The sequence below is a fragment of the Chrysoperla carnea genome, chromosome 2, assembly GCF_905475395.1.
Source record: "Chrysoperla carnea chromosome 2, inChrCarn1.1, whole genome shotgun sequence".
NCBI classification, from domain to species: Eukaryota; Metazoa; Arthropoda; class Insecta; order Neuroptera; family Chrysopidae; genus Chrysoperla; species Chrysoperla carnea.
Genome location: NC_058338.1, coordinates 63,091,784 through 63,117,933, shown reverse-complemented (window position 1 = coordinate 63,117,933; position 26,150 = coordinate 63,091,784). Strand labels below are relative to the sequence as shown.

At 29.1% G+C, this 26,150-nt stretch overlaps 1 protein-coding gene across 1 annotated transcript in view; it reads left to right on the top strand.

Moving 5' to 3' along the window:
• Positions 1 to 26,150, top strand: part of LOC123292830 — a 218,122-nt gene that overhangs the window by 77,443 nt on the left and 114,529 nt on the right. The gene's annotated exons all lie outside the window — the stretch shown is intronic.

Sequence of the window (26,150 nt, the reverse complement as noted above, 5' to 3'; positions counted from 1 at the left end):
GGATAGATAGTGTTGTGTTTTTTAAGCTATATAAATTTCCCAAAAGAATTTGTTCAACGCTTTAACATAAATCGAGAAACGTGTTACTCATTGTAATTTGTTGTTTATGCGTTCAGCTAGGTATATGTGTATATGATTACGACGTCGTATCACTTATTACAGTGTGATTCAGAGTTTTTGAATGTTATTTGAACTTTGATATTTGTGCCCAAAAGCTTGGGTTTCTCTTTTTGCTTTACTCGGTATTTTTTGAGTTAAAAAGGCACAAATTTTTTCCTAATATACTAATTTAACACTAAGAATCATTAGATTAAGAATCATTAATTATAAGAATCATTTAAAATGTCTCCACTTAATATTTTCCGAAAAAACATGGATAAAACGACGTTTTCTAAAAATAAAACCTAGCTAAATCGATTTTTCCCCTAAAAAACCCCTTCTCCCTAATCTCAGAAACGGTTAATCTACTTTTACCAGAACTTACAAAGACTCAAATTTTTGCGATCATTGTATTATCTTAATTACTTTAAAATCTCACATTGGAATGTTTTAAACAGAAATGTAGATTTTTTCATTCGTAATTACGATTTTGTCACTAAGGATTCCAATGGGACTATCATGGCAGAGTTTGGTATTTAGCTTAAGTCAGGCTCTTTTTTGGCAAATAATATTCTTTCATCTAACAATTTTGAAAAATCAAAAGTGTTAATAAAAACTGAAATTATGTGTATTAATTAACGAGTATATAATACAACTTTTGTATAAATTTGAAGTCGATTATGTATACGGCTTACGATAAATTAATTATTAAAAACAGCCCTTTTTACTTGGAAGTATATCAAGAAGTCGTAATAAATGTTGCGTTCTGAAACGAGATATCAAGCTGAGGATGTAAAAAGTGAGGTCGAGTTCGTAAATGAGCAATATAGGTAAATTTGGTCTTGGGTCCGTAGGACCCATCTTGTAAACCGTTAGAGATAGAACAAAAGTTTAAATGTAAAAAATGTTTCTCATAAAAAACTAAACAACTTTTGATTGAAACATTTTTTCGTAAACATCACTGTTTACCCGTGAGAGCGCATATAATACGCAAATTGTAGTATTTCATGGATATATCAGTTATGTGTGACATGACATGTATGTATGCGTAATGTGACAGAGTTATCAACACTGTCTATGCATGGTATTTCGTTAATTAACAGTCAATTGTTTGTTTTCACTTGTTTATTTATATAATATAAAGTTTTAAAAACTTTTTGCAAAACGAGCGGTCACGATATTGATAATTACCATACGTGTTAACCCTGAAGCACATGATTAAAAGTGTAGATGCAGGGAAATAAAATTGTATATAGCGATGGTGGAATTTATTATTTTGTGTGTTTTTCACACCAACATTTTTCGTGAGTACGTGTGTGTGCATGTAGAAAACGCGAAATGAAGCTTTTTTTTTATGTGTATTTCCTTTTACATGGATATATATGAATTGGCTGTGTATATGTATACTGTAGAGTATAGAGTACGGTTGGTCTCTGGTGATGAGTCAGGTCATAAACTAAACTGTCTCAAGAGCAATACCTGTAACACAAAAAATAAGTATAGTAGCATACTACTTACAATAGGTTATCACACGCAAACAAAAATTATATTGTGTGAGGATTTTTACTTTTTTTATTATTATTATTATTTTCTAAAGCTATTAATTTTTACATTAAGATACTTGTGCTTACAGTTTATATTACATAAAATTATAATCTGTACAATGGTTGGTTTATTTAGTAGTGTTTGGTATTCCAACTCTGAAACTACTACTTTGCTTGCTGTAAATTAAAGTTCTAATGTAATATTGAATATAATATTTTTTGGTTATTTCTCTAACAATAGATAACGAGGCGTTCAGAAGTATGACATTCACCAACTGAATACTAAAATTCAGTCAGTCATGGAGTGTGATCAATGTAGCTAAACTTCAGCGATTCGGCGAGAACCGTTGTTTTCAATGTAGTATGTATGGAGCATTAGGTCACGATGACACGAGTTTTATGATTTTTGTTCACACAAAAAGTGCTCAACGTGCCAAAAGAAGTTTTCACTTCAAAAACAAGCTGATCATGTGATTGCGATTCTTATGGTCTACAACATATTCAACTTCTTACATGATGAAAATTACTTTTCTTAACACTTCAATGTTATTAATATATTAAAACAGAAATGTGAGAGATAAAATGAGCGCTTTCTATGTTAGAGGTACCGAGATCAACACACTTAAAAAAATTTTTTTCTTCACATTTATGAAAATTCATAAAGTCAGTTAGTGTAGACAAAAAACGCTTCTTTAATCCATTCATAATGTCTAACCAATACACTGATAGAACGTTTTGACGCTTAACTTCAGAACTTTTGAAGTACTTGTGCTTTTAAAATTGCATTTTTAAATTTAAAAATAATACTTTAAATTTAAATTTCTCCTGTAAACTTCTCCTGTTTACAAGTAAACTATCCTTCAAGTTCTCAATCTTATTTTGTTGCATCCTATACGTTCACATGGATACCTATATACATTTAAACCATTATATAATCTGATGAAAATTTTTTTTTTGGGGCATTATATAAAATGTTGAAAATGATACATGAAGAGAAAAAACAACAAAAATAAATTAAAGAAAGACTAAAGTCATTATAAAATTTTCAAAACGAGAAAATTTATAATAATAATTTTGTTAAAGAAAATTTAAAATGGTTTTTCAATTGTAAAAATATAGAAACATACATTTCATACAGACATACGTACGTACTACGTACATACGAATATAGAATATAATTCGTAAGTATTTTATGAGAAAAATAATTGCCCCAATTAAGGAGTTGATGAGAGAGTTATATAATACAATTAAACAAATGAATTGAAATGAATATAAAATAGATAATATAATGTAATAAACAAAGATAGATATATAAATAAAATAAATTTTATTTAATATATAAATTTCCAATTCGACTAATTTAACACGCCCGATCTCTCCCGCCCATATAATATAATAATAAGTATGTACAGAGCGATTATACAAAAATTATTCCTTATCAGATTAATATTTCGGTAATTTTTGAATGGATGGAAACTGTTTTGATGTCAATGTAAAAAAAAATTAAAAAAAAAAAATATTAACATGCGGATTAAAAGGTACAAAACAATTTCCATTTTATAGTAAAATTCAAGGTTACAAGTTGCTTTTATATACAAGGCGGACAATTTTTATCTACGCATCTGTAGTGTTGCTTTAAAAGCCAAGTAAGATTCTAAACGGCAGGAAATAGAACACTTTAATCTTCATATTCTATAACAGTTCTTTTTTAAAACATTTTTTTCGAAAAATATTGGCTTTCGGAGGTAATGCGACTTAAAAATATTTCATGATTGCATTTAATCGATAGAAAATATGCTTAAAGTTTATCGATAATTGTAGTTCAAAGTCATGGACATAGGAGAATATCCTCTATTGCACTTGACAACTTTTGGCTCAAACATTTCTCCGTAGTAAGCGTATTTTCTTTCGATTAAATGTAATCAATAATGATGAGGCTGACGATTTTCGAAAAAATGGTTTAGTTGAAAAATGTTAGTTTTTTTTATAAGGGTCAACTTTCTAATTTAAAGTGTCATTCCATCTCTTACCATTTAGGATCTAAAGTGGCTACTAAAAACCCGAAGAACTAGGTCAAAAATGATGAGAACAGGATGCCCCCCATCAAACTCTACTTTTTTTGTAGAGGTAATTTTTAATGGGTGACGCCACCGGTGAGATATGCAGATGTATGAATAAAAATGGCCAACACTGTATATAGTAATATCAGAGTACTTTATGTATCAATTAAATTTTCAGAACGATTACTTTACGTTGAAATTGTTATTATTATTTTCTAGCGCGTACGTCAATGAATGTTTTTTACAGCTTTGCATCCTAATACTACTTTAGTTTAGGAAGAAAAGCGCCGTATTTTCTGATGTACAGATTATTTTAAATAAATATCCACAAATCACTATAAATTCATGTTCCAATTAACTATGGCAAAATAGATATTTTTGGAGAGGACTCCTATTAAATTAGACTACATGCTCTGATCAAATTTTTTCACCCAAAGTAGTCAACACCAAACATACCCTTTGTTTATCATGAAGTAAGCACACGGTCAAACACATCCAAAATAATAAACAGTGTTCCTTATTACTCTTGAATAAAATCCATTTTACTCTGGAGTAAAATGAACATTCTTCTACAAACCTCGCATGAGAATGCAAGATATGCATATATAATTATTTAACTTTGCGTTTTAGACCATGCAGAACTTTTTTCACGAATGACTTTTTTTCATAAATTTCGGGACACTGTGTATATAAATACATCAAGAAAAATTTGTAATTGAATCATTGGTTTACATATTTTGTACCCAACACAATAATTTTCGACTTTTATATTATGCTTGAATCCTGATGAAAATTATATTCAAAATAGCACAGCATTTATTAAAATTATCAAAGTATTAAGGCAGATATAGAATACTGACAACAAACGTCTTTTAGAAATAACGTATAGAGACAGTTTAGTTGCACAATTTCGTATCAAAACTTATAGAGTTATTCAGAAGAGTTTCGAAATGATCACACTGTATTTGCGTTTATATATGTATGTCTATGGACAAAGTTTCTCATATTTTAGAAATTGTTCAAATTCAGCAATTGCACACAGAATAAAAACTTATTATTATAGTAAGTTATAATGAATTCAAGAGTAATTAACAAAACTGGAAAAACTTTGTTATTAGAGAAAAAAATTTATATGTTTAAATGGTGAAAATTTATTCTTACGATAAGTTTTATTTTTGGTAGCATAATAATGTTTGCGTTTATAAAATATATTAACAGCAATTAGTTGCAAAAAATAAATTAATTAATAATTTTATTATTCGTAAATAAGTCATAAAAATTATGATAATTGACACCGTTAAATAAATATTCCTTTTAGATTCGGGTATGTCATTTATCAAATGTAATAAATAAGCAATTGAATAAATAAATAGGGTGTTAGAATAACGAAACACTTAATCCAGAGGCGCAGAGCTATGATATTACTAAGCCAAGTATTTTATACCTTTTTTTCAACAAATTACTAATGAATTATATCTAAAAATATAGTACTTGTGGCATCAATATAAAAAACTCATTCATCAATATCCGATTTAATTAATCCAATGTAATTTTCTTCATTTTGTATAACGTTATTAGTACAATCTATAATTTTGAACGCGTAGAAATAATGATAAAAACTTTGGGTAAGCAAAGGTATTGTGATTCTCAAATAGATTGATTAATTATTGGAACTATGTTACTTATATTTCTTTGCTTGTTGAGAGTTAAAACCAAAAAAACCGCAATATACACCAAACACCGACATCTTGGTAACCTAGGAAACTAAAACTTTTTCAATCGATTCAGGTTGAAGAATTTTGAGATGTTGCAAAAATCTTTTTACAACTGTCAATCTGTATTTTTTGTCAAACTTTTATGTTTTATCATTTAAAAAAACTGAGTAGTAAAAGTTATCAGAAGTTAAAGAAAACGTACATAATTTGAAGTTTAGTACAATGCAATTTTTATGTTATGCCAATAAATATCCCAATCAAACCAAACGAAATGTACCTACTCACATATTGGGTTGACTACTAAATCATCGTATGTCTTTTTTAAATAATATTACAATTATTTCATAAAGTAAAAACATAAAGTAGCTAAAAATTAAATTCTTTAAAGAATCAAACAAGTATTTCACTTCTAAAATTAATACCTTAAATCAGAAAAAAAAAAGTTGTGATAAAGAAGATAAGTACAAAATTTATAATATACTAAGGTACGAAAGGAATATATTTCCTACCGGTTGCCCCACGATACCATTCGATCTTTTTATATTTCAAGAAAGTTACCTGTCAAGGTGTCCCAATAACGAGAGAAATCAAAAACCAAAATGCATGCATGCTACCAGTTCAATAATTTCTGCAAAACCGAGAAGTAGGAATAAAGTGAGCCCCGTATAATTTTGTAAACCAAAAATTGGTTTATGTTTTTCTGTATCCTGAGTGCGAAGATTTCACATCCAGAAGATAAAAGATGTGCTGTTTTCAAATATGTTTGCTAGTTACAGAATAGTCTAAATTTACACTTTTTTACAAGCTTTTATTTAACTTGCAATTTATGTATGAGTGGATGTACGTATGTATATATCTATGTATGTATATTATATATATATATATGTATATATATACTGGGTGTTCCAAACCACCCGTCCAGGCTGATTATTCTGAATAGTTTAAAAAAAAAATTGAAACGAAAAAACACGTATCAAATATTTTTTGAAACTCTATCTAACCATACCAAAAACACCCTCCACCCTCAACCCCTGTTAGGGGTAGGGGGTGTAACTTGAAAAAATCAAATGGTAACCCCTATTTTTTTCTGCAGATTTGAATTCTTCAGAAGAAAAGACAAACATTTTGTTTAAGAAATTTTTCCCGATTTTCGGTAGATCGCGCTACAATCGACAAAAATCGATCTTTTAGATTTGGCATAAGAATTGCGCCGTTCAATGACAAAAATCAAAACGAAAAAGTAAAAAAAATAAAAACACAAACACACAGAACCAAAACAAAAACAAAACAAAAGCAAAAAAAAACGAAAATAAAAGAGAAGCGAAAATGTCGAATTGCGGTAATTGAGGTAAACCACTAGACAATTGGGAGAATACTAAATAAAGCTCTTAGAAAGAATTAGATATGAATCATTTTAGATTTAATTTTTTTTCAGACTTTCCAAAATAAAAAAAAAACATTTTTACAAAAATAATTTTTCTAAATCATAATAAAATATGAAAAACAAAACAGAATAGTCTTTTCTTCAAAAAAACAAAAACAAAATTGAAAATAACTATTCTCGACTCAAAAAACTTTTCTCGCCTTCACTTGAACTGCAATTCTAATGCTAAATCTAAAAGAACGATTTTTGTCGATTGTAGCGTGATCTACCGAAAATCGGGAAAAATTTCTTAGACAAAATGTTTGTCTTTTCTTCTGAAGAATTCAAATCTGCAGAAAAAAATAGGGGTTACCATTTGATTTTTTCAAGTTACACCCCCTACCCCTAACAGGGGTTGAGGGTGTTTTTGGTATGGTTAGATAGAGTTTCAAAAAATATTTGATACGTGTTTTTTCGTTTCAATTTTTTTTTTAAACTATTCAGAATAATCAGCCTGGACGGGTGGTTTGGAACACCCAGTATTATGTATATGTATATGTATGTATATATGTATGCTGATTGAAACCTTGCAACGAAATTTTGAAGCATTTATCGTCAACCGATTGAGCTGAAATTTTGCATACATGACAATGCATGTTAAGATTAGTGGCGTCTTGATTTTCCAATCATTTTTTAAATTTTTAATAAAAAATACTTTTTAAAGAACAAGTTTTTATTGTACTAACAAGTCGAAAATAATTTTTTCCTATGGGTCACTGATACCGGAGTATCCTAAAAGCTTGAGGAGCTCAATATAAAGAATGAATCGAAAATAAGTAGGTATGTGGAAGGAGGAGGCGCGCCAATTCATTTTTGATATTTTAAAATGAGCGCTTCTTTTTTTCTACTTTTTAGTACAGCAAAAGCTTGTCCCTTTAAAAAGTTTTATTTATTATATTTGTATATTCTTCAAAATATTTTTCCTTAGTTTTTATTACATTTCAAAGTGACACACTATAAAATTATATTATATTTTACAAGTTAGAAAAAGGTACAAGAGTAACGCCCCATCTACTTCAATTTATACGTTGTACAACATATACATACTTCTTCAGAAACTCTAAAGTCGAGTTTATTTTCTGTATAAACGAGTTATATAGAAGAATATTTCACTCTCAGCAAAATTCAAGCATAAAATACGAGAAAAGTATAGAGAAGTGAGAGGGTGCAAAAATTATAGTGAAGATAGATTTTACTATTTAGATAACAAACAAGTTGTTGTAAACACGTTGAACATTTTACTGCTGAACTGTTCTTCTATACACTTACTTATTTTACTTACTTCAACAATATAAATCTTATAAACAAAACATTCTTATATTATTTATTATGTCTATAATAAAATATGTATTTTCATTATACAGGACGTTTTATAATTAATTAGTTTCCATTGCGGTTTAATTGGTTCTGGAAACCATCTTAGCCCATTAGATGGTATTTATTGAATCCATTAATAGTGTTTACTTTTATTTATTTTATGTATTTAAAAAAATAAATAATTAAAAAATAAATAACCAGAATGCGTTGAATAAAATCTGAAAAGAAAGAATCGGGATCCACTATAATCTACTCCGGCTCAAATCTTCCCAATAATGAGCCCCGATTGCGTAAGCCGCTATGTGAACTACTGGGCTTGTTTCTTTTTTTTCAGATCTTATTTAACACAGTCAGTCAACTTTTAAACCAATTTATTATTCCTTATTAAATTAATAGGTACATATAACTCTAATTGCCTTTTAATTTCCTTTATTATGATTCCCTACTCGATAGGATTTGTTAATTAATTTATATTAACGTATTTCTATTTCGCTCCAAAAATCTACTATTTTCTTATGTTTTTTCAAACACATATCCAAGAACACCTGGATTTTTGAGACAAATATAATGAATAATGTTGAAATTCATTGAGACATTTGGAAGATACGAGGTAGTAAAGAAATTTACAAACAAATATACATACATGTGTTTACATACATATATACAAGATACGCGCGAAAATCATAACCACTCCTTGACAGTTAGGTAAAAATGTAACAATTATAAATACCTACTCACCTTAGGGCACTAATTTGGTATGTAAAATTTAAACTATATTCTTTTTACATCTTTTCTTCTTGCTTGCTGTAAAGAATCTTATAGAGTGCAGTCATTGGCGTAGCACACCTAGGAGGGGCTCTGTATCAAAATTAGTTGGGGGCCCCCTTCGAATTTAAAAAAAAATCTTTCGAAATAGGATAGTACCATAATTAGATAGTAAAAATCATGGCCTCTTAAACTGTAATCTACATGATGCTCAAGTAATTATTACAATAATTATACGATGCAATACATCTCTCCAGAATGTAATTTTACTATTGATTTCACATTGCAATAAAATATCGTTGGTATTTCCTTGTAACCAATTATTATAAGATAGTGATGGATTAATACGCTACTTTGAGTTTTTATGGTCAAATATGCATTGCGTAAAATTTGCCCGGGGGGCTCTGTAGTCCGGGGTACCCGTCTCATTGATACGGCTGAAACGGTGGTAGCAAAGTCCTTGAGCGTGCTCTAAACGAACTTTTTGCGTGGTTTATTATTCATTCACTCCATAAGGTCAGCTATCCTTACTCTTACTGTTTTTTATCTTCACTAATGAACTCATGACTAAACACATCAACAAAAGTTTCATGAAAATTTTAAATAAAACACTGTATATCATAAAATATACACATAAAATAATAGCATTAAAAAACTGTTAATGTATAAATTATTATGTGTATGGTATATGGATGTATATGTTTATTTAAATGAGGCAGTGTAATAATATAAAGCATTAATGTTTGATCAAGATTAGTTTTCGCAATGCGTAAAATTTCTTAACCCATAATAAATGAAAAAAACCGCACATCATTTTGTTAGATCGCTCGTAAAATGTACCATTCTTTGAAAAATTTTTAGGGTAAAAAAACACATTAATATATACACATATATATATACCAAGCACAGCTGCATTAAATTATTTTTTAACCTTCCTGTGCTATAGTCAATTTTTTCTAGTTTTGTCATTTTAAGTTTTATTTTAGGAGATTCATGCACCACCTTAATCAAATAATGCCAATAAAAAATAACACTTTCGAATCCTTTTCAATAAATCTATATAATTATTTTTTAATTTATTAATTATATTTCACGCGAAACTTTATAAAAAATTAATTATTAATAAATTATGAACACTTAATTAATTGATTAATAACAAAATACAATGGTGTTTGGCAACAATGCTTACTGCTAGAGCATATTTTGCTTTGTTCATATCCTCCAAATTTTATTTGTTTGTAAACAAATTATGGTAAATATTCAACATAATTTATAAGTTTAAAAAAAAGATTCAACGTATCATATTAAAAAATATTAAATGTCTCCGTAATTCGTTGGGAAACCCACTATTTTTTATTGTTTTAATAGAATTGTTTTATTCATATAAAATTCTAAACCAAAGATACAACTGAATTGATTTCCATTTACATACATATTAAAATTACTATTTTCAAATGTTATTATTTCGTTAAAAGTCCGGGGCCTACTGTTTTTTTTTCCTTTTTTCATTAATCATTAACTGGAATTCATGTACACATTTTTACACTGCACACCTGTGGATACACATTATCTATTGTACCTCCTAAACAGCGTTTGCGAAAATTTGAGCTTTGGTGAAATATAGTTTCAAGTGAAATAAGAACAAATCTTCAAGAAACAAATATCCATCATGAACTGAAACCGAATGGCAAGTTTTTCAAGAGTAAAAACCAGCTTATATCACTGTTCTGACTACGACTACGTTTTGCTGTGAAAAAGGACAGAAAAAAACAAATTAATATTGAGAAAAATTAATATAGGTTTTAAACTATACATTTTTCGCCTATTTGATTTCTTATGCGAATTAAAAATTAATATATAAAAAATATTATAAAGCTTGCACTAATCTATGCTGTAAGAGGTTCAAATCAATATTCATAAAACAAATCATAAAATTTTAAACAGTATGGAATCACGAAGTTTTGTTGAATGAGCTTAAAAATCGCCACCGGTTACGGCTACTACGGGTGGACTTTTAGGGATAGATGAGTATTTCCTAATCAGAAAATAAAAATGATTAAAAATTGTTTTAGTAATTTTGCCAGCAGCCCAGAAAAAGGTGAGCAAAAATCATTGATGTCGTAAATTGAGTTTACATAGATTTTCCATTTAAGGGACCTAATTTTTTATCTTCAGAGAATACTTGAAGATACTTTTTTGTAACAAGAGAAATTTTAATGTCGTTTTTAATCAACACACATGACTGAGTAATAACCTTATCATGCAGAATACTACACGCCTTGAAAATTATACAAAAACCGTTATTGAAAGAAAAGAAACAGATAATGAACGTGAATGATGTGTGTACAATTTTAAATTATACAGGATGTAAAATAAGAAACGGGTCACTCTAAGATTTCATCTAAAGAAAATGAAAAGAAACATATTTTACTGGAAACATTTTTTTGTAAGCTGAATAGTTATAGTAGAAATCGCATCAAAATTCTACTAATAAAGTTACGGAACAGCTGAATATTCTGTAAGTTGAGATATTTTTTAAAGCTAAGGTTTGAATTTTTGTCATCAAGTTTTTATTAATCTTCCAGATAAAGAAAGAGGTTCCAGGATGAAAATAACCCAAGATCTTGACTTTTACCACAAATCGTCACTCATTACTTATGTGACACCGTGTATAAACAAAAAACTGAATGATAATGAAAAATCTGAATATTATCATTATGATTATTGTTATTGTTATAGATTTGGAATGAGCAATATTTGAGGAGAGAATAAAATATAGACGAATTTCAGATAATTTTGATTGAGTTTAATAGATTTTTATATTTATTTTGCTGAATGTACAAATTAATTATTTATTTAATTAAAACATTTTTCAATAGAAGTTTAATGATTGAGCTGCCCCCATATTTTAATTTTTTATGATTGGAGAAAAAAATATGAAGGAGATAATTTTTTATTCCCCAAAGTATACGGGGAATCAAAAACCATTGTTTGATAAAAAGTATCTTATATTTCAAAAGAATATCACAGATTTAAAAGCTTATCATAAGTACATTTAAGATGTTTTTCCTGATAAGTCAGATTTTTTAGACCGAAAATTCGTTTAAATGAGTATATTTTCACGAAACTACCTTTGGGGGAACGGAATTGATAAGGAGACAAACAAATAAAACATATTATCGTAAGAACCATATATCACACCCTATATTACCACTTTCATTGAAAATATACAGGCTGGTTTTTCTAGTGCTTCCACACTAGTATTTTTGATAATCAAATGGAAAATCAAAAATCACTTTAACATGTATCAGATCATTTTTATAGGAAAGACAATATTTAGTTTCTTATGCCTGGATAATTCTGTTTTTTTGCTGCCAAAATGCCTTTGATCGAAAGATTTTTTCCTAGAATTCAATTTTTGATACCTGTTTTCAAGTATTTTCAGTTCTAAAAGTTTTCCTTAGAAAATTTTTAACCTGCAAATTCTCAAAATGATAAATTGTTTTATAGATCATTATTTCTTAAAGAAAAACAAATAGCTATTGTCCGAATAATTCTTACAATTTAAACTTTAGGCGGAAAGCAATTTCAAAGAGAGGTTGCTTCTGTTACGGCAAATACAAAAAAAAAGAAGCTTCTTTTTAAAAAAAAGTTGTCACCTGCTTGACCATTGAGCATGTCTGTATAAAAAAAATTAATATTTTTCACACCTCCAAAATTTAGCTTAGACGTGCTTCCGTTTTACCCGACTGCCAAAGAGTGGTAATGTTTTTCGCAGGTATCTTGTATATTTGTTTGTTAATTTCTTTGTTTTCTCTTCAAAACGGCTCGATGGATTTCGTCAGCCGTTTCATTATTTCAGGAGTTTCCTCAATTGATACGAATCTTGATCATTTGATGAGATAACTGATTTTGATCTGATACGAGTAATATGTTAATTTAAAAAAATAAATTAAACGTACCGAGTAGGATATCAAAATAAAGGAAATTACAAAAACATATATTTAAAAAATTTTTAGATAGTATAATAAGAGGGTTGCAATAGTCCCAGTACACTAAAAAGTCTAAAATAAAATAAATAAATATAAAAATAAAAAACCCGACTGCGTTAAGTTGCTTACACAGCTACTTTAACGGTCGGGGCCCATTAAAACCTTCATCAGCTCAAATCTTCTCAATAACTAAAGTCCCAAGTGTGGAAGTTTCTGTGTAAACTACTTTTCTTTCTTTCCAGATTTGATTTAACGTAATCGGGTTTTGATTTTTATTAATATTTATTTTTTTGATTTGCTATTTCATTTTCGTAATATAAAGGTAACCTGCTGCCTCCTGCTTACAAGGAAGTTATACAAATTTCATATTTAGTTGTTTTATAACATGTTTAATTATATCATTGTCAATTTTGAAGGATGTGCAAATATTATTAGTTATATTTTTCGACTTTTAATATAAAGATTTTTCATTTTGAAATGAAAAAATATGTTGTATAAAAATTTTCTCTTATTATCATCTGCTCTTTTCTGACATCTTCTATATCCTAATAACAAAGAGTGATGGTTTGTGGGTTTGATATAGCCGACAATGGTCTGTCTGTACCACGCATCATATTTTTTAATAAAAATTCTATTAAACATGAAAATGAAGTTAAATTTCATTTTTAAATGAAATAGACGATACACAGAGCACATGGAGTGTGCTCATTATTTATTCTTGCACATATATTTTATAATGTAAAAAGAAATTGTGAGATATTCACATCGCTTTGGTGATGTTATTTGTTTTCCAGGCAGGACAGCACGCCTTTCAAGCAAGTGCTAAGACTTGTACTTTAGTGACCAAACACGAGATTTCTAGGAAAGTACTGCTATCAATATCCAAGCAAAAGTATGCTTTTAAAGTATGTACTGTTATCAATATCCAAGCAAAAGTATGTATGTATTTAATACAAATTAATAAAGTCGATTATCGTAAATATTTCCGTAAATATTAGTTTTACTGAAAAAAAAAACAGTGCATTAATTACTGTTTTAGTTTTCTTCACAAAATAAGATGAGGTTCGCTCAATTTGCGGAAATACAAAAAATAGATGCTTGGAAAAGCCATGTCTGGTCAGTAACGAAGCATCCAAGGAAACTTTAAAAGTTGCCCTAAGACCTGTGAATAATTATTTATCTCATTAATGCATGATGAAACCGTGAACACGCTAAGAAAAACTGGAATCTAAAAAACTAACAGTCCATCGACACAATTCGATTTCATCATGTATCTATAAGATTAATTACTATTCAGAGATATTCGGAGAACTTTTAACGAAGAAAATGTTTTTTTTTAACTGTCGTATTATGTATCGTTACCGATCGCGCACGACTTTTCCGTAGCACCTATTTTTCCATTTTCGCAAATTATGCGGAAACCTTCTTTGTTTTGTGACGAAAATTTTCTTTAAAAAAATTACCATTTAAACTATAATTTGGGCACATTTACTGAGTCATACAAGCCGCAAAATAAACGGCGAATAACGTGATTTGTTTGCGATAAAATCGTCTTTCCTGGTAAAATTTCGAACGGATTAGATTTTAGCCAGTATTATTTTATTTGTTTTATAGATCTTTGATTGTTTTTTTTTTATAAAACTTGAATTTTTATACTTACAATTTTTTAAGCAACTTCTTACACAGAGATTTTTCTCAATTAAAAACCATTATTTTTTTTTAATTTTAAAGTATTTTGTTTGTCGTATAATTCGATATTTAACAAAAATGAATCAGTTTAGTAAAATTTAAAATAATCTTATTCTCCATTCTCGTTTAGAATTGAAACTTTTAAAGTAATACTTATATTACAATTAAAAACAAAACATCTATAAAAAAATCGACATAAACAAATGTTACAGCATTACTCATCTACGCAAAAAAAGAACAATCAAAACTGATTAAACTTATTAGTATTCAACAAAACGACACATGAAAGCTTTACAACGAAAGGTATGTGAATTCAACTTTTAAAAACAAATCTTTAAGTCTATTATTACATCAGCTTATATTCAACTTGAGTTATGTTCTAGAATATTCATTACGAACAACAAAGAAATCGAAAAAAGATGAGAAAACATCTATACCTCTATATACAGGATCACAGTTAGTACATCAAACATGTTCAATCAATTTTCATCCTGCTAAAACATGTCGTAGCCATGAAAAACTTTGGTAAAAATTTGGCAAAAATTTGAATATAAAAGTATAATATTGTGGTGGTTGGTTTGTAAAAGCAACAGTATTAGTTAGGTCAGATTATTCAAAACCTGTTAAAATAAAATGATTTACTCGAACAACGAAAGTTTTATTTGTACAAACTGTTTATGTAGCGGTCGCAATTTAAGTCCGATTTTAATAAAATTTGGTATCAAGAAGGGTTTTGGTATTTGAAAGGTCAAGTTTGTTAATAAGAACAATCGACCGATAAACAAGGGTTGGAGGGTGAGCAGAGCACAAAATTTTTTCAAAATATTCTTTTATCAGTTTTAAGCAAAAAAAACTCTTGTGATTTTTTCCCTAAATAATTTTTGAAATAAAAATTCCTGGAAAATAAAAATGTAATATTCAATTTTTAGAAAAATGTATTGTATATTTTCAATCTCTGAGGGAATTCGCTTAACTAACACAGCTCCTGCGCTACGAATTTTTATTATTTTTACACAGAACAATTAAGTTTACAACTGCTTTAAACAAAAAAGATTGTATAACGACTATTAAATGCAAGTATGAATAAAACAAATTGATGCAAATTTCAACGGAAATGATTTTTCTAACAAAGCTTTTTCTTCATCTGTGTGTTTAAATATAGTGTGCATTTAGTTGCGCTCTCACCATATTATTAAACTGATTTGTCAAAAAAATACCAAATTTTTTCTGAATATTTATCCAATTTTCAAAACAAAGACGTTGTAAATCGTTAAAATTCATATACTAAGTGAAATATCATATTATTTTTAAATATATACAGCCCATTTTCATTCAACCCTAGTATAGCGTGTACTCTAGACTTCCGGTTGTGATGGGTTGGTTTAGTGCATGATATATGCATGAAGGTGGTGTAATCACCATCTTGAAATAATTGAGGAGCTTATAAATCAAATTATCAACGGAAAAGGTGATAAAAGGGATATGCTATCAAAATGGGCCTTGTGGCCTAAGTGTGTCGCTCGTGGACGACCAATATAATCTAAACTAACCTAACCTAACCTAACTTAACCCAACAATATTTTCAAACATGTTATCCTAGATCGGTTTGGTATCATGGTTCATTCTAATGATAAAGAAACGATTTTGAAGATGCACTATGCACTCGAATTTAAGACTCTACGGTAAATATGTGACTGGAAGAGACCTTTTATGTGCCCTTTTATGAAAAATGATATACTGACAACACATTTCACAGCCGTATGTCATATCAAGAGAGTTTTTTATTAAGTATGCCTTAAAAGGTGATTAAATATGCTCTTAAATTCAAATATATCGTCTTAAAGTGTATATTGGAGTCCATCTTCAAGTTTATTTCTTTATCCTCGGAATGATCCGTAAAAAGACTAAGGATAGCAAAGTTACATGTCTCCAAATATTTTGTATTTTTAACGAAATAAATTTTATTCATTTACCTCCCACAACTTCGCCAAATGGATTAAAACTGCAATTAAAGAATTGTAAGTACTGTTTTAGAATGTCAGTTTTTTCTATTCTTAAGATTTTACACATATACATACGTACGCTCACTTAGAGATTTATGATTAAAAATGAAATTAAAAAAACAATGTTAGAAAATTCTGTAAAAACTCATCATTCATTTTTGACCACGGATAATCTAGTTTAACCTACTGTGTTAATAAATATAATCAATCCTCTATGTGAGGACAGGCGAAAAACAAAGGAATAAAATAAAATGAAAAATATTTTTTTTTATGTTTTCTATTTATTTAATTTTTTTTTTCGTAAATATATAAATTAAAATGAATGATTTATTTTCGGATATTCTAATTTATAAACAAAATTTATACGTAAGCATATAAAGGAGGAGTTTAGTACCAAGGATCAAAATTTACATTTATGCATAATGTAATTTTTTTCAATTTCCTTCGTTCAACTATGTGAATCCATGGTACAAAATCGTAGATCATGCATTTGAATAGGAAAGGGAATCGTATAATGTATTTAATTAAAGCACTGAAAACCCTTATAGATTCTCTTATAGGTATCTATAACCATAGGTACCATAAGTCGGGGGCGACTGAAAGTTGTTTTTTCCACTTATATAAAAAAACAAAATATATGGTAACCCACAGTAAAGAAGAAATCATTGTGAGATTTATTGCCGTTTATGAAGTACAGTAGAGTCTCGATATTTGAGATTCCATAAAAACCAGGGATGTTTCGATTACTGGAATGGTATGGAAAAATTGGTTGTAAAACAAGTGAAAACAAACAATTGTCTGAGTACATTGATGAAAAACCATGTATAGACAGTGTTACATTACGCAATCGTTCGTTTTTTTACATTAGGTAATTAAAGAAAGACAGTCATTCTTGGATAGCCATACCGTATATATAACACGACTGTGGTGTCACACACATAACTGATATTCCCCTATAACACATGCTGTATAATGTTCGAACCTAATTTGCGTCCTCACGGGTATACAGTGATATTTACCAAAAGGATCATTTTTATCTTTTAAAAATTTTTTCTATCTCTGACGGTTTACAATACGAATCATACGAACAATACAATAAACTTTATGATGTGAGTGAAGTCGGCTACTTCTTCTAGTCCAACAGGTGATAGTGTGATCAATTTACCGCCCATTAATTATAATTATAATTGATCAAACTGCCTGAATTCGAACCTGCATCCTCCCCTTGTCAGTGGCAAACGAGCAAAGCCAATTTAACTCGCACGGCCACTGAGCCAGTTTGGATCTAAAATGTATGACGTAACAAATTATTCATAATATATCCCTAGAGAAATATTATCGTGGGTGGATAGGATATTCAATGTACATTGTTTCGTAGGTACTACACATTACCTTAAGTATATTAATTAATTAAATGTGACATGTCAATGAATTTTATATAAAATTTATTTAATTATCTCTCAACGCATAATAATTGATAATAACAAGAAAGTTTTATTAAGTCCCTTAACGACATAGGTACAAACTTAATAAGAAACTTCATTATTTTAAGATAGAAATGAAATAGATCCATAACATTCTAATTAAAATAAAATACGTGTATAATATAATAACTTTAATATAGGGATAATATCTTTGGTTACACGACTAACGCAGCAGACAGTTCAAACTATTCGGAAACTCGAGTGGACGTTGTCAAAATCGTTTCTCAAAATCCTTCGGGAAAAAGTCGGGAATTTCTCTTTTAGGGCGCTAGGAAAAGAAAAAGGGCAATATTCAATTAACGAAATAACTGAATAAAAAAATGCACGAAACATTTTGTCCGATACTCAAAGTAGGGAGTCAGTTTTCCGGAGTCAGAAAATTGACTCCCTTAATTTTTTTTAATACAATTCTCTTCAAATTGTCCTGATGATGATATAAATGCATGTAGCCAGGTCGCAAAATTTTTTAACAATATTCGTTAGTTAAATATCGAAAATTAATTATTATGCATCGAGAATTAATTATTTTCTCTAAAAGTTATAGTTTCAGAGATATGAGTTATTGAAAGGGCGAAAAAATACGAAAATAGACACTTTCCATTCTGAAAAACAATATGAATAATCAAAAATTTTAATGTTACTAAAGTTATTGAATATTTTTCAAACATCCCTTAAAAAAGTTCCATAGCGTCATTTAGCAAGCCTCTCTTCCACTCACACAGAGTATATATGTGCAAGCACTTAATTATTTCGTAAAAAAAAAGGACTTACGATAAACTAATGGGCTAAAACGCAATGAAACGTTTTTAAGGGATGTTGAAAGAATATTTTAGAACTTTGGCAACTTTAAAATTTTTTGTTTTTCAAGTTGTTTTTCAGCATTGACCTTTTTTGTTATAAATTGTATAGAGTCTAAATATTTATTTCAAATACAGTCATATTTCTATATTTAAGAACCAAATACTATTTATGTCCAGGAACAGTTTTACATCGTCCTTATTAATTAAGGAGAAAAAATTGCTGTCGATGTGACCAGTGAATGTTTTTATCCCCGACATAGATAAAGTTAGCGTAAATGTAAATGAAAGGATATCACTGATCAAGTATTGGAATTAATCGTCCATTATTTTACATCCCTAAACCTAGTTTTTTTTCACACATTCCATAACTTTTAAGAATTGGTACTATTAAGTATTTATCAAAAATGGAAACTTTCTAATCGATTTTCTATGCTAAAATAAACATTCAATTTATGCTTTCTCAGTTATTGAAACTTTTATCATCCAACTTCATTGTTACGATTAACTTTCTGTTGTTGAGATATACGAATTTATGATCTTCAAGTTTTCACCAAATAAGCATCCGGACTTAATCGCGCTCGTACACATTCATAATAAAAATACCTATAGACACACGGTATTAATTAAAATATTTATGTTTTGATAAAGAAATATTTCAAAATTTTTCTTTATACATCTTTAAAGCAACAACAACACAACCACCGTCGCCTAATAGCATTATGACATAATATAATATTTTGAAAGGTATATAATTAACCTTTAGCTTCACAACATAAAGAAAGCACTGAGTGACTGGCAACGCGAAGCACCAAAGCGGAATAAGGAAGGTAGCGAACAACATATCTTTTTGTATGCGTATAAGAAGAAGATATTATTGTGATTCGATTTACTGTGTAGAGAACAAGATTACTTTAAATAAAGAACATTAGGAAAAGAAAAGATAAGAGATACGAGATTTCATTTGGATGATACGGTTTGGGTATCAAAGCATAATGCAATACTACAAATACAGCATGAGGCAGGAGAAGTGTACGATACTGAAAACTATATAAATCAAATATTAAACAATTTTTATAAGTTATAGTTTTAAAAATTTTTTAAAAATAAAACTATTTTACTTATAGGTAAAACTTTAATAAGTTATTTAAAAAAAAAAAAACGTTGGACCCGACTAATTAAAAACGTTAGTGTGGATACAAATTAAAAAAATATATTTTTTTAAATTTTTGTGGGGAATTAACTTGACAATATAAGACGAAAAGTAAGAATAAAATTTTTCGATATTAGGAATTATTTTTAAATATAGAAAATTGATCATTTTATTTATTATTTAGCTTTCGATATTTCGAAAACCAAGGCAGATATCAAAAATTGTGTTCTTATTTTTCGTCTATATTCATGAACAAAATTTATCATCAAAGTTGAAAATGAGGAACAAATAATTTCAACCCTAAATCTAAAATTGCTTTGGTGCCTGTACTACCTAAAAGTGGATAATAATTTGTTTTATAAAATTCAAAATGTGAGGTAGTCGATATCTGTCAAATCAGTTAATATAAAGAATGCATGAAGAGACCACCCCACGCTTTGAATTTTACATTACAGTTGAAATTGTTATTTACTTTTAAGTACTTAAAAATGCGTAATATTAGTTTTTTAAACTTTTTTTTATTTTTTTAGTTTTAAATCTCCCCAAATTAAAAATTGTTTACTCTTTGGATAAAAATAGAAATTAAAAAAAAATCTATTAACCTGACTGGGTTTCAACCTGATATAGAGCAGATACTATATACAGTATACCATCCGTTATATTTACTACCAATATTTCAAGATAGTAGTAGAATAGTATTAGAAAAATAAAAATAATATTGTCGATCCTGATGACCCTAGTCAGGATACTAGAAAAAAATTATTCAATTATTAGATTTTCATTGGACCTTGATATGTGAGCAAATTTTCAAGTTTACCGGACAATTAGAAGCAGGTTCCATTTAACTTCTAAAATATGCTTGAATTTGTTTGTTAGTTACAAGTGAAGTTAATATAATCGTGTTAAAATTGAGCATTAAAGAAAATAAGATAAATTGAATTTTAAGTAAATTGTAAATTTTATTTTTAACAAGATACAATTAACTTAGTAAGTCACAAAATAGTCGGATCTAACCATTCACAACTTTGAGCTGACACACGAAGAATAGTTTCCGAAAAAGTGTACCTCGATAACCGACCACCATCGTCACAATGAATGATTCAATTCGGAAATGTGATTAATAACTTGGTCACTTGGAATAGTGTATTCTCCTGAATAGGCATCGTCTTAGAAGTATTTTCTTTTAAGCCAGTAAAAAAAATGATTTTAAATGATTTTTATTTATTTTTAAATGCTAAAAATACATATGGATTTTTATTTTTTTCAAAATCGCACACTTATCTGGTTCACCGTGTCTACACATACACACAAATGCACTTTCATTATACACATGTATGCTAATATACCACTTGTTTCATAAGTACTGCGTACTTCCAACTTTTCTAATCAAAAATCTTGCTACAACGGCTACAATCTTTTTTCGATCAAATGGAATATACAGATGGGGAAAACACAAGATGTTAAATGTCCCTATTACTGATTTATAAAGTAGTAATACTGCACCAGTAAACAATTTTACTTTAGTATAAAACTTAGTCGTTTTTTATTCAAATCAAGAAATTTTATTGTATCACTTCAATTAAGATACTAAATCGCTTTATCAGAAAAATTTTTACTCGTTTCGCTTCTACGCGGTACTTCTTTGTAAAGGCCTATTTAAAAAACTTTTTACATATTTAGCATTGAAATCTTTATGTAAGCTTTAAGTAAAGCTTTAAAATGTTTTTTTGTAAAATCAAATAAAAAAATTTTGAATTTTTCAAACAAATTTTTTTATTAACTAAAAAGTACTCTTGTGATTTTTTTCTAGGCGCTTAATTTTCGAAATAAAAATCCTTGAAAAATTAAAAAAGCAATAATTGATTTAAAGAAAAATTTGTAATTTTTTCAACCTCTGTGGGACTAGTTTTTTCAACCTCTGTGGGAATAGTGTACTAAAAGGGTAATTTGCTATTTGAGTCAACTGAAATTTCTAGATTGCTTTAAAATCAATTGTTTCATTACCAAAATTGCGATTACGAGAAAAAGTCCTAACTTGAAGTATGCAAGAAATCCTAACAGCATTATTTCAAAACATTCATCTTTGGTTTATTATTTTATTTAAACTGGATTTAAACTGCATTATTTTACCGAATCACCATGTATATATAGAGTATACATTCTTTAACAGAATAAAATGTACCAAAGCGAGAATACGTGCAGACTTGCCCTCATTAGGCATTCCCTAAGGCAATATCCTGGCTTTCTCTTCTTCTTATATTATATAAAACATTCGCACAACTAAACACAGTAGAGAGTCAGTATTACAAGGAGGAACCATCATCATGACTACACTACTTCATTCCATCATTCCACCATTTGGTAGAACACATCGTTACTTAAATACCTACATGTTTATACGACCATCTACAGCTATTGTTGAGGACAATGAAGTGTCTGTTAGTTTAATTTACTTACGTCAGTTTATTAATGAAGGATTTCATTTTAATTTCATTTATATTATAACACAGTGGGAATCAGTTTTCACTGAATACATCTAAGGATGTATATTTATTTATTATATGTTTTATGTACGTATATAAAGATGATTCAATATAGGCTTTTATAAAACTTTATACACAAGTGAAATTTACATAATTTAAAAAAAAAAAACCGACAAATTTTTTGGGTATGGAACCCTAAACTCGTACTTGAAACATATCTAAGAACACTTTCCATTACATTACCTTTTCAAACGAAACCAAAAAATCAAAATCAGTTCATGCGTTTTGGCGCAACGATGCCTCAGACAGACACACGCACACATAGCGGTCAAACTTTTAACACCTCTTTTTCTTTGGTTCGGAGGTTAATAAAACAAAAGTACTTTAACAGTCAAGTTTGTCGCAGAATCTTTTTCATAAGTTATTACTTACAGTGGACCATTTCGTATACAGCTTTGTTGTGGTGACCTACAGATTTTGGCCAGAAAAATGGATGGTGGTCCCCAAGAAATATTTTGTTACGACGCTATCTAGAAATTGATTAAATGGATTCTATTAAGAAAGTAATTAAATACCAAAAAGAAATATAAATAACTTAGATATTTAACAAAAGCAGGTTGCCCACGTACAACAAACTGAAAATATAGTTATCCGTAAATCGAACAAGAGGCAATATTCGAATTTATAAAATATCTAACCACTTCATTTTTGTATTTGTTATTGGATTATCTTCTTATTGTGCTTAAGAGCTTTATTGGTCTCTGGTTGATTAACATAATATCTGTCCTCCACGGCTATTAGCCCTACCCAAAAAATAGCCCAACGAATATTGAATTGTTATTAATATTTTCATAAATGACGTTTTGAATGTGTAATTATCGAACATTTACATACTATCTATAACAACTTCAATTAGAATTACTTTCTAAAATTGATTGAAATTACATGGTCTCCGAGTTCGGGAAGAAAACCTTAGAGTTCTGGATGGTTACGACTTACCGACCAGCCTTTACATTTACAAAATAGACATGTACAAAAATAAACCTTTATATTTTCTTTACATATACGCTTGCTTCTGTAATTATTTCTTGAAAAATATATCTTTAGAAGTTTGTATATTTTATGCTCGTAATTTACGCTGTGTTACGTTTAAATCAATACATGTACATATCAATAACAATGTGAAAAGATTTAGAACATTTAGTTTAAAAAAAGTATCCCATTAGGGAACGAACAATCGCGAGTGAGCTAAATAACATTTGAAATGTACTAAAATAAATAATTCCGATTGGAATAGAAAATCAACGTTCTGATGGACTGAAAATTAAATTAAATAGTATTTACTTTAAGTATTACAAAAATGTGTAAAAAACAGTCGGGAAAAAAGAATTATTGTCAACAAACCAAATCAAGCTTTTTATACTTTTTAGGATATAAGTATTTTGAATTTTTGTATTATTTCATCCGCGGATGTATTGTATTATACGCGGCTACTTCATTTCAGTATTTACATATTATCGTTTTCTCTTGCTGAGACTGCTATTATAATATAATGTATCAAACTTTAAAGAAGAATTAGAACGCTATAATAACTTCAATTATTATTTGGAGAACATCTATCCCAATTGCATATTAAGTATGAGTAATTTTTTATTGCAATGACTTTATTTACTCTTTTTTTAGTTTAACCATAAGCAGGTTTATTACAAAGTTTTGTTTAAAAACTCGATACATAATTTTTTTTAGAAATGTATAGTTTCATGTTCAAAGCATGGTATTTTCAAATGTATTTTCCATTTTAGTTCAGTTTACCCGCAAGTATTCCCAGGATTAAGTCAATTCTGGGAATCTTTTCACACTCTTCTAGGACAGAATATCGGTATGTCTAACAACACATCCCAAAGTACTTGAGGTTATTCTGTACGTCCTGCCTACTGACCTTTTGCAAATCAATGTGCAGCTGGTGTAGATCTCAGGATAAATCAGGTCACACTCTAGGCTGAGTAGCATTACGGTCAGGTACGGATCTTACGAAGGTCCTCAAGTCCAAGATATCTACATTCTACCCTCTCCCAACTTCGGAAACAAGTTCTTAGTAAAGATAAACTCCAGACAGGATTTGAGTGATAACTTGGTTAACCCAAAGGCCGTGGTTTTTTTTATAACAATGATCTTGACTCAGAAAGTCAAGATTGCCGACTATCAATCCGGCTGCCGGATCATTGTGTCGTGTACCAAGCCGAAAGTGATGCCAATTTACAAGTAATGTGAATTTTTAAAACTGAACTGCATGTGCAGTGACATGACTATTTTTGCCGGCAGCCAAGCAACGCAAATTTCTGCTGGGTTTACCTCAATGGTAGAACAAGACCTTCAAATGTTCTTAAATGAGCTGGTGGAACTAACTTTCTAGAAATGGCCCAAAGCTGTCAGATACAAACATCAATAGGCGTTCAGGGGTTCCGTTTGCAAGCTACAAGCTTCTCTTTAAAGAGAGTACATTAAAAATCTTAGTTGAAGGACGTAACATTATTGTGGTACTACAAGACAGGTATTGGCTGAGTATAATCGTAGGAATTCCGAAGTCTAATATTCCTTCAGAGGATCTCTATTAGCAAAATTGTTGCGGCTACTACAGTATACTGGCTAAGTATACTGCTGAAAGTCTGGTCCTAACAGTGTAGTACGCAAGATTTGTCGCAATTGGGAGGGGGAAGAAACGATGCCTCACCTTCTCTGCCACTTTGCAGACCTTGCCATTAGGTATTTGATTCAGTTGAACCAGTTTGACAACCTCTCTTTAAGTCCGTTGACGTCGAAGCACTCCTAATGTTCTTAAAAACTCAAAATGATTAATTGATTAATGACTGGGCCAACCCTTTTTCGATAACACAACGGACCCTGGAAAATGGAAAAAAATGTGTCTCCATCATACGGTCTATAAAACATTATTGACCTAATTTAACAAATTAGTTGAAAAAACTTCCTAAGTTATAAAAACAAAGTTTTTAGGTTAACTATAAATACTAATTTCTGTAAATACATAAGCCTATATAATCAATTTATATCAAATTTAATTAATTATGTATATACTGCCTGCTTCTGGGTAAGTGAGAGTCGTTAGAAAAGGAATCATCTGGCTAGGCATAATAAAATAACACTTAGGTGTTGTATTAAATTTTCCATAATATCGTATATTGCAGATAAACTCCTCAAAACGCCCTGGGCGTCATTTCCCTTTATTCTGATTTTTTATTCAGTTGTCAAAAATTGTTTTTCTAAAGCAGAAATATTTTTCTGAAAGCATTTGTCGATAATGGTAATAATAATTTCAGTTTTCAAAAACTTTTTATTTTCTATGATAATTTTATTTGTGACCTTAAGAATTGGATGCGACAATATATTGAAAAAAGAACTATATATAGAAAGACACATTATTTTTTATACGGGCGTAAGTTTCGAGGCCATATCATTATCTCTTCTAAAGGCATTTATAATGATTCTAATCGATTTAACAAAAAATGTGTGCCAAAGGGCCTTCCAGCAAAAATTGCTCTTGTTTTTATTAACAGTATCTTTAAAAATAATTAGTCCTATGATTGTTAATCAAAATTTTTTTATTCTTA